The following is a 7,889-nucleotide window of genomic DNA, read 5'->3' as shown; positions in this document are numbered from 1 at the left end:
ATACTTGCTGCTGGTTCGGGGTCTGCTGGCGCAGAAGGACCAAATGGCGATTGGTTCTCTTCCTTCTTCAAATGGCACGGAGTAGGTGGTGACGGTGGCTTCCTTATGATACGTGGGGTGCTGGCGGTTGACGACTGCGGACGTTGAAATAGCTGGGAATGGTCAATCGGTGCGGGCGGCCCTGTGGTGGCGACGGCTCCGGAGGTGGTGGCGTGGAAATGCACTTACACTTCGACGTTCCAGGCGGGATGCTGAGGTTGCATTAACCAGCGAAGTACCAGTGCTTAATGCTGCGCTATAGGCACTTAATTGTTTAGTAGCACAGCGTGCTGCCTTAGGGATTCGCTATATATCGCGAATTCTGCCTTTAAGGATTCACTATTATATATCGCGAATTTACACCAGACCGTATATCCGGGGTGACGGGGAATATCGATTTGGTACGCGTTGGCTTGCCTGAGAAAATTAACAATTTGCACAACTTGGATTCACTTTGTGTTTGAACAATAGATTTATTAAAATTTCAGGCTTCTATTATGCGAGTGTACAAAAATGTGGAGGTTTAATAGATTTAGTAAAATATTTCGCGCACGAGCACTGCAGTTGCGTCTGTATATGCGAGGAAATAAAATTGTAATAATACAGCTGTCAAAAGCTGCAAAGCATATATATACATACAAATGAGTATACAGCGAGTTGGTAGCGAGCGAGTTGGGCATGCGTTGCCAACCACTCCTAAGATAAGCTTACAAAGGGTGCACACCAGAGCTAGTTCAAAGTATAAATTCAAAATATACAAAATTCAAGAGATACAAAATTCAAAATGAAATGCACACTAGTAAGCTAGCTACAAATTGTGTTAATTAAATATAAGTGTTGCAGTGCTCGCGTAGCCAAAGGGAGATACGTTCCGTCCGCCAGATACATACTAAATTTTTGAATCTTTTCATTCGTCCTAGGTATACAATACTCAAATCCAAATAGGTGATCCATCTCCTTTAAAAATTCGATGAGTTTCTTCCTTTCGCATATAAGTGTTCCGGTTTTGAAAGTCAATATTTGTAACTACATATGTTTCGGAAATCCCCAATCACATTGCTTTGTGAGAAATGATATCTGAAAGATTTAGTTTTTCCGTCACATCAAATGTTTTGTTGAATGAAATTTTAATCCAATCTAGTCTGTTGTATCTTTTTGAAACTATGGACAGAGATGAATTAGTTCCGTATGCGCGAGTTATGTATTTCAGTAGTAGTAGTAGTAGCTCTTCAGTATTAATAATAAATGCAATTTGTGCTCTACTCAACGCGTCTACATGTCCCTATGCTGAATGACAATTGTAATTGTCCAACTCAAGGGCCCACCTACCGATTCGGGGATTCAATTGTTCCCTTTCCAGAGTCATAGCTAGCGAATTACAGTCAGTGATTATCTTAAATGGCATACCCTCAAGATAAGTTCTGAACCTTCTTAAAGCTCAAAGCTGTGATATTTGGATTCGGCACTGGAGGCAGTCTTTGAGAAGTATGAAATGGGATGAAAGTTATTGTCGTCCTGTCGCTGTAACAACACAGCATCAAATCCTATTGAGCTAGCATCACATTGCAGTTCAGTCTCCTTTTTACGATTATATATTGCCAGGACCGGAGCTTCGATTAATCGACATTTAAACTCATTGAAGGCATTGAGACAAGTCTCATTAAAATCAAAAATGGCCTGGCGTTTAAGTAAATTTTGCAATGGTTTGGCTATCTGAGAAATCGATGGCACAAAACGACGGAAGTAGAAGAACAACCCTATGCAGGATTGCAATTCCGAATACTTCTAATATGGGAACCATTCCTGAATTAGTCGCTTCATAACCTAAATAGTCGATTTCTCTATATGGGAACTTTGATTTATCTAGGTTTCAATCCTCGCCTTGCGAGTAGCTCTAACACAACTTTCAATAATATACCATATATTATTATATATCCACATATATAATAATTTTCCTTTTGTCGATCAAGTCACGAAATATATTATTAATGAAGCTCTGAAATACGGCAGGGGAATTTCTTAACCCGAACGACATTTTTAGGTACTCTTACTGACCATTGGGAGTTACGAAGGAAGTATACGGAATTGATTCAGGTGACATCTGCACTTGGTGAAACCCACTCTTCAAATCCAGAATGGAGAAAACCTTTTTATTTTCAAGGAATGCAATACAGTCATCAATTAGTGGTAGAGGGGAGTTGTCGCGAACAGTTATTTTATTCAGAGCCCTATAGTCAATACACATGCGAATCTTCCCACTCTTCTTCCGCACTAACACAATTGCGGAAGCGTTTTGTGAGTTACTGCGTCTGATTATCCCCTCTTTCTCCAAGTCGTCAACTATAGATTGTACGTCACCCCGTTCTGAATAGGAAAGTCGCCTGGGAGGGCAATGAAACGGTATATTAGTCGTTAAATGTATTCAACTTCGATGTCTGTCTTAAAGTATGTGTATTCTATCAGTCTTTCTATATCTGAATGTTGATCTGTAGGCAACTNGTAACCTAAATAGTCGATTTCTCTATATGGGAACTTTGATTTATCTAGGTTAAGTTTCAATGCTCGCCTTGCGAGTAGCTCTAACACAACTTTCAATAATATACCATATATTATTATATATCCACATATATAATAATTTTCCTTTTGTCGATCAAGTCACGAAATATATTATTAATGAAGCTCTGAAATACGGCAGGGGAATTTCTTAACCCGAACGACATTTTTAGGTACTCTTACTGACCATTGGGAGTTACGAAGGAAGTATACGGAATTGATTCAGGTGACATCTGCACTTGGTGAAACCCACTCTTCAAATCCAGAATGGAGAAAACCTTTTTATTTTCAAGGAATGCAATACAGTCATCAATTAGTGGTAGAGGGGAGTTGTCGCGAACAGTTATTTTATTCAGAGCCCTATAGTCAATACACATGCGAATCTTCCCACTCTTCTTCCGCACTAACACAATTGCGGAAGCGTTTTGTGAGTTACTGCGTCTGATTATCCCCTCTTTCTCCAAGTCGTCAACTATAGATTGTACGTCACCCCGTTCTGAATAGGAAAGTCGCCTGGGAGGGCAATGAAACGGTATATTAGTCGTTAAATGTATTCAACTTCGATGTCTGTCTTAAAGTATGTGTATTCTATCAGTCTTTCTATATCTGAATGTTGATCTGTAGGCAACTTGGGATCAATATCAAGGCAATCTTTATCCATACTCATTTCAATACAAAAAAGATCTGGGACCTCAACGGCACTAAGACTGATACATTCATTAACATCACGGTTTCGGCACTTTGGTATATCATTAATCGAGTTTCCATCCGGGGCCATCCGTCAGTTTTGAGGGTATTCACAGTTTTTAGTGACTTATTTAAATACGTTTTACTATTACGAATCGTCTTCAAAATGTTTCCATCTATACTAGCTAATTTAAATAATTTCCAAAAGTCCCGTCCCAAAATAACCGGCAAAGACATGCAATTATCAACAAGTACTTTTAATTCAACAACATTAATTTTATTTCTGAAAGAAATTTTACATTCAATTGTACCAAAAATTAATAGGGGTTTTCCACCGATTCTCTTAAATGTAGAGGCAGTTCTCTTCATTACTTTCATACCCAGTTCTTTTGGGACGTCCGAATGTCTAATGAAGGAGAAAAAATGAGGTTAGACTAATCCACCAGCTAGCTTAAAATCTATGCTTACATAATTGTGCTCTCCAACGATCTCGGAATCATCACTGTACTCCACTACGGCAGCTACATCATCTTTACGTTTGAGAATTTTCCTCGGGTTGGGGCAAATCCTCCAGCATTTCAAGCATGACCTGTCCGGCCTTAGCAGAGATGGGCAGTTCGGCTTTATGTGCCCAGTTTGCAAACAGTTGTAACAAGGTTACTTCTGCTCTGCCTTCTGATTCACTGCAGTCGGCGGCTTCTGGTCTGTCGTCTTTGTAAAGAAATACTTATTTTGGTAGCGGCTGATGATAGCCTTGAGTTCAGTATTTCGTGCCGATAGGAGTAAGTGCGAATTTGGAACACTGTTCCCAATACCATCGATTATAAAATCGACCACTTCCTGCTTCGCAATGTTTTCTCGCTTTGCAATAGCCTGTATTCAAAGAACATAGCAATGCATTGATTCGTCTTTCTTTCGCCAACGTCTCTGCGATAACATTTTCTAGATCTCTTGCCTGGTCACCGCAAAATGAATTCTTTCATTAAATCCCCCTTGAGCGCGCAGTAATTCAACGCCGTCGTGGTCGAAAGGAACACGCGCGCAGTTCCGGTTAAGGAGCGACGGAGTGCCAGCAATTTAAAATTCTCGTCCGCTCCCGTCGACTGCATAATCTCTTCAAAATCTCTTATAAAATTTTCGACCGGATAGGCTACGTCATCACCATTAAATTTCGGCAGGGCATGCTCGATATCACCAAAATCAAGCTGGTGAAACGCAGCCTTAAATCACTGGTTACTTTTATCTGGACGCGTCTGTTATTTCTTCATATTTATCATTTAAATTTAAAAGGTGTTGTCTTTAACTTATGATGATAGAAAGATCTAGACATGCCTTTTACTGAATTCAGCGATCTGCAAATATCACATTTCGCCTTTCCTTCCTGTGTGAAAAAATCCCAAAGTCGACTTCGCTTTTTACCCATTGTTTAAAGTATTTACTATGAAATGAATTTAAAGTTAGTTAAAAAGGTAGATATATAATTTAATTTAATACAACCTACTTAAGACTACGATTTCCAGTTAATAAAACTCTGCCCACTGTCCCAATCAGATAAAACGATGCATCTCCCCATTCGGCTCTTTCTTGTTGTACATTGTACTGTCAAATGAAAAACATAGTTAAAACACTAGTTTTAGACCATAAAACTTTGTAATTTTTATACTACACAAAAGTTGTTATGGTACGCATACTGTGGGAGCAGCAGTGAATGCAGTCGGCATGACACAATAGGGTGCGCTATGGCTAGTCGTGTCGGCTGGGCTGGGTTCTTGCATTCACCACTGTTCCCTCCGCCATAGCAGAGAAACAGTCATGCCTTGTCAAACATCTCAACTTCCGGCATGGCAGGAAGTAACGGACGGACACACAACAAAATAGTTTTTAAACTAAATGATTGCTCTTTATTGATCAGATTAATTATAAAAACGTTTTTACACCAAGTCGGTCTTTGGCAAAAATGGCCGAGCTGTCCTTCTTCTTCCTTTTTCTTTTTCTCTTTCCCTTCCTTCTGCATACACAATTACCAACGGCTGGGCCGTGTTCACTGCATATGCAGGGTTGCCAGATAAACATCTTACAACTCGGCCAATCTGACTTTTGATCGCCCTCGATCACCTTAAAAATATACTAAAAATTATGACTTGACTAGGTTACATAAATTATGACATTTCACTTAAGCTACCCTCTTAATCTACCTGCGTACTAGTATTGCTTTCTTCTTCGTCATTGGGTTCGGCATCGGTTTGAGGTAACCATTTCCGCATTCTATTAGCTTCTACGACCCCGTCATATGGCAGCTGCGTAATTTGGCAGTTCTCTATATCCCGAATTACGTACCGGTCGTTTCCGAGAACTTTGAAGATTACGTAAGGTCCTTTATACTTTGGGGAAAACTTTTTGTTGGTCCCCACCACTGTGTCTACGTTTCTAATAGCAACAAACTCACCTACCTCGTACTTTTTGGGATCTTTACTGTGTTTTGAGAAATATGCGTTGTGGTATTCTTGGGTGCTTCGGATAGAGTTACTAGCATCAGCCCTGATTTTGTCTAAGTTTCTCGTCTCATCTGATTTAAGCTTTTCTGTAAAATATTCTGAAAATTCATCAACGGTTTCACCCCTCTGCTCAACCCCAAACAGGAGCATACTGGGGGAATTCTTTGTCGTACTATGGTTAGAGTTGTTTATAGCATATTCTGCTTGTAAAAGTCGACTTGACCAGTCGGCGTGGTTTATGGGATCGGAGAGTTTCCCTAGCATGGCTTTAATAACTCTATTGACCCTCTCCACCTGGCCGTTTGCCTGTGGCGAGGCTACTGCTACTTTAATGTGACTTATATTGCGCTTTAGCAAGAACTCACTAAATTCTAGCGAAGTGAAGCAGGTGCCACGATCGGAAATGATGCGCCTCGGTCGGCTATAGTAGCTGAAATACTTATCCAGTGCGCTGGTTACCTCCCGGGTGCTAGTAGAATTAGTCGGATATAGTTTCACGTATTTAGTAAAAGCGTCTATTACTACCAGAAGATATTTCCTCTTGGACCGCAGAGCTGGTAAAGGGCCAAAGTGATCAATGTGTAGCGTGTCGAACGGACGCGGTTGCTTCGGTATATTGTATAAAATCCTTTCCTTTGCCGTAGGGGGGGATGCATACATAATGCACTTCAAACATCTTCCTATAAAATCAACAACTTTCTTCCGGAGATTAGGGATCCAATAAAGTCTGGTTACTTTGTCGCATGTTTTTTCAACCGATTGATGGCCTACTTTCTCATGGGACAACCTTATAATATTCTGCTCTAGTTCACTTGGTACACAGAGTAATCTGGTTCCATCAGGCTTTAGCCTACAGACTAGACCATCTTGCAAGTCGAAGTCTTTCAATTCTCCTACCGCCAACTTCTCACGTATCTTCTTTAGGTTTTCGTCACGTTCTTGAGCTACTTGAATTTGGAAATCGACGTCGGTGCTGTATACGTCTATCGCCATAACACATCGGCTTAGGGCGTCTACGTGCTTCATTGCGGTGCCTCGGCGATGAACAATTTTATAATTGTAACTCTCCAGTTCCAGGGCCCACCTGGCTATTCTGGCATTGACCTGTTTTTTCTCGAGCGTAAGAGCCAATGAGTTACAGTCCGTCAGGATTTGAAAAGGGATTCCCTCTAAGTAAGGGCGGAAACGCCGCAAAGCATATATTATAGCCAACGTCTCTAATTCAAAGCTGTGGTATTTCGCTTCAGCTGCTGACGTTGCTTTAGAAAAGTATGACACTGGGTGCATTTTCTTATCATCCTGCTTTTGCAGAAGGACAGCCCCGAAACCCGCAGCGCTAGCATCACAATGTAACTCTGTTTCTCTTAGGGGGTTATATATTGACAATACCGGGGCTTCTGACAATGCATTTTTTAGTATTTTAAATGAGTCCATGCACTTGTCATCGAGACAGAAGGGTACGTCTTTCTTCAATAAATTAAGCAAGGGTCTGGAGATCTCGGAAAAAGATGGTACAAAACGCCGGAAATACGAGAAAAGCCCAAGGCATGACTGTAGTTCCCTTTGATTGGTTGGTACAGGGTAGTTCCTAATGTCTTTAATATGGGAATCACTCAGAGTTATCCCTGCGGCCGATACTGAATAACCTAAATATTCGATCTTGCGGTACCCGAATTTGCATTTAGATAGATTAAGCGTCAAGCCTCTCAGTTTAATGCGGTTCAGAACCATTCGTAAAAGGGCTTCGTGTTCTTCGAAACCAGCGGTTGCAACTATGATATCGTCCATGTATATCATAATCTTTCTAGCTTTGATAAGGTCACTAAAGATATTGTTAATGAACCGCTGGAAAACGGCAGGGGCATTTTTTAGTCCGAACGGCATNCAGAACCATTCGTAAAAGGGCTTCGTGTTCTTCGAAACCAGCGGTTGCAACTATGATATCGTCCATGTAAATCATAATCTTTCTAGCTTTGATAAGGTCACTAAAGATATTGTTAATGAACCGCTGGAAAACGGAAGGGGCATTTTTTAGTCCGAACGGCATTTGAGAAATTCGTACTGGTCGCCAGGTGTGACGAAAGAAGTGTACTTAATGGAGTCCGGTGAGACTTG

At 40.7% G+C, this 7,889-nt stretch overlaps 1 long non-coding RNA gene across 1 annotated transcript; it reads right to left on the bottom strand.

Moving 5' to 3' along the window:
• Nucleotides 1–482: 482 nt before the first annotated feature.
• On the bottom strand, nt 483–896 carry LOC108381076 (uncharacterized). The gene is made up of 2 exons (XR_001849610.1): nt 679–896; nt 483–609 (listed from the first exon to the last, which is right to left on the bottom strand). It is a non-coding gene; the product is annotated as an uncharacterized LOC108381076 (long non-coding RNA).
• Nucleotides 897–7,889: the final 6,993 nt, after the last annotated feature.

Source organism: Rhagoletis zephyria, unplaced genomic scaffold (assembly GCF_001687245.7).
Source record: "Rhagoletis zephyria isolate East Lansing unplaced genomic scaffold, Rhagoletis_zephyria_1.1 Rzeph_scaffold_21335, whole genome shotgun sequence".
NCBI classification, from domain to species: Eukaryota; Metazoa; Arthropoda; class Insecta; order Diptera; family Tephritidae; genus Rhagoletis; species Rhagoletis zephyria.
This window is presented reverse-complemented; position numbering and strand designations above follow the sequence as displayed.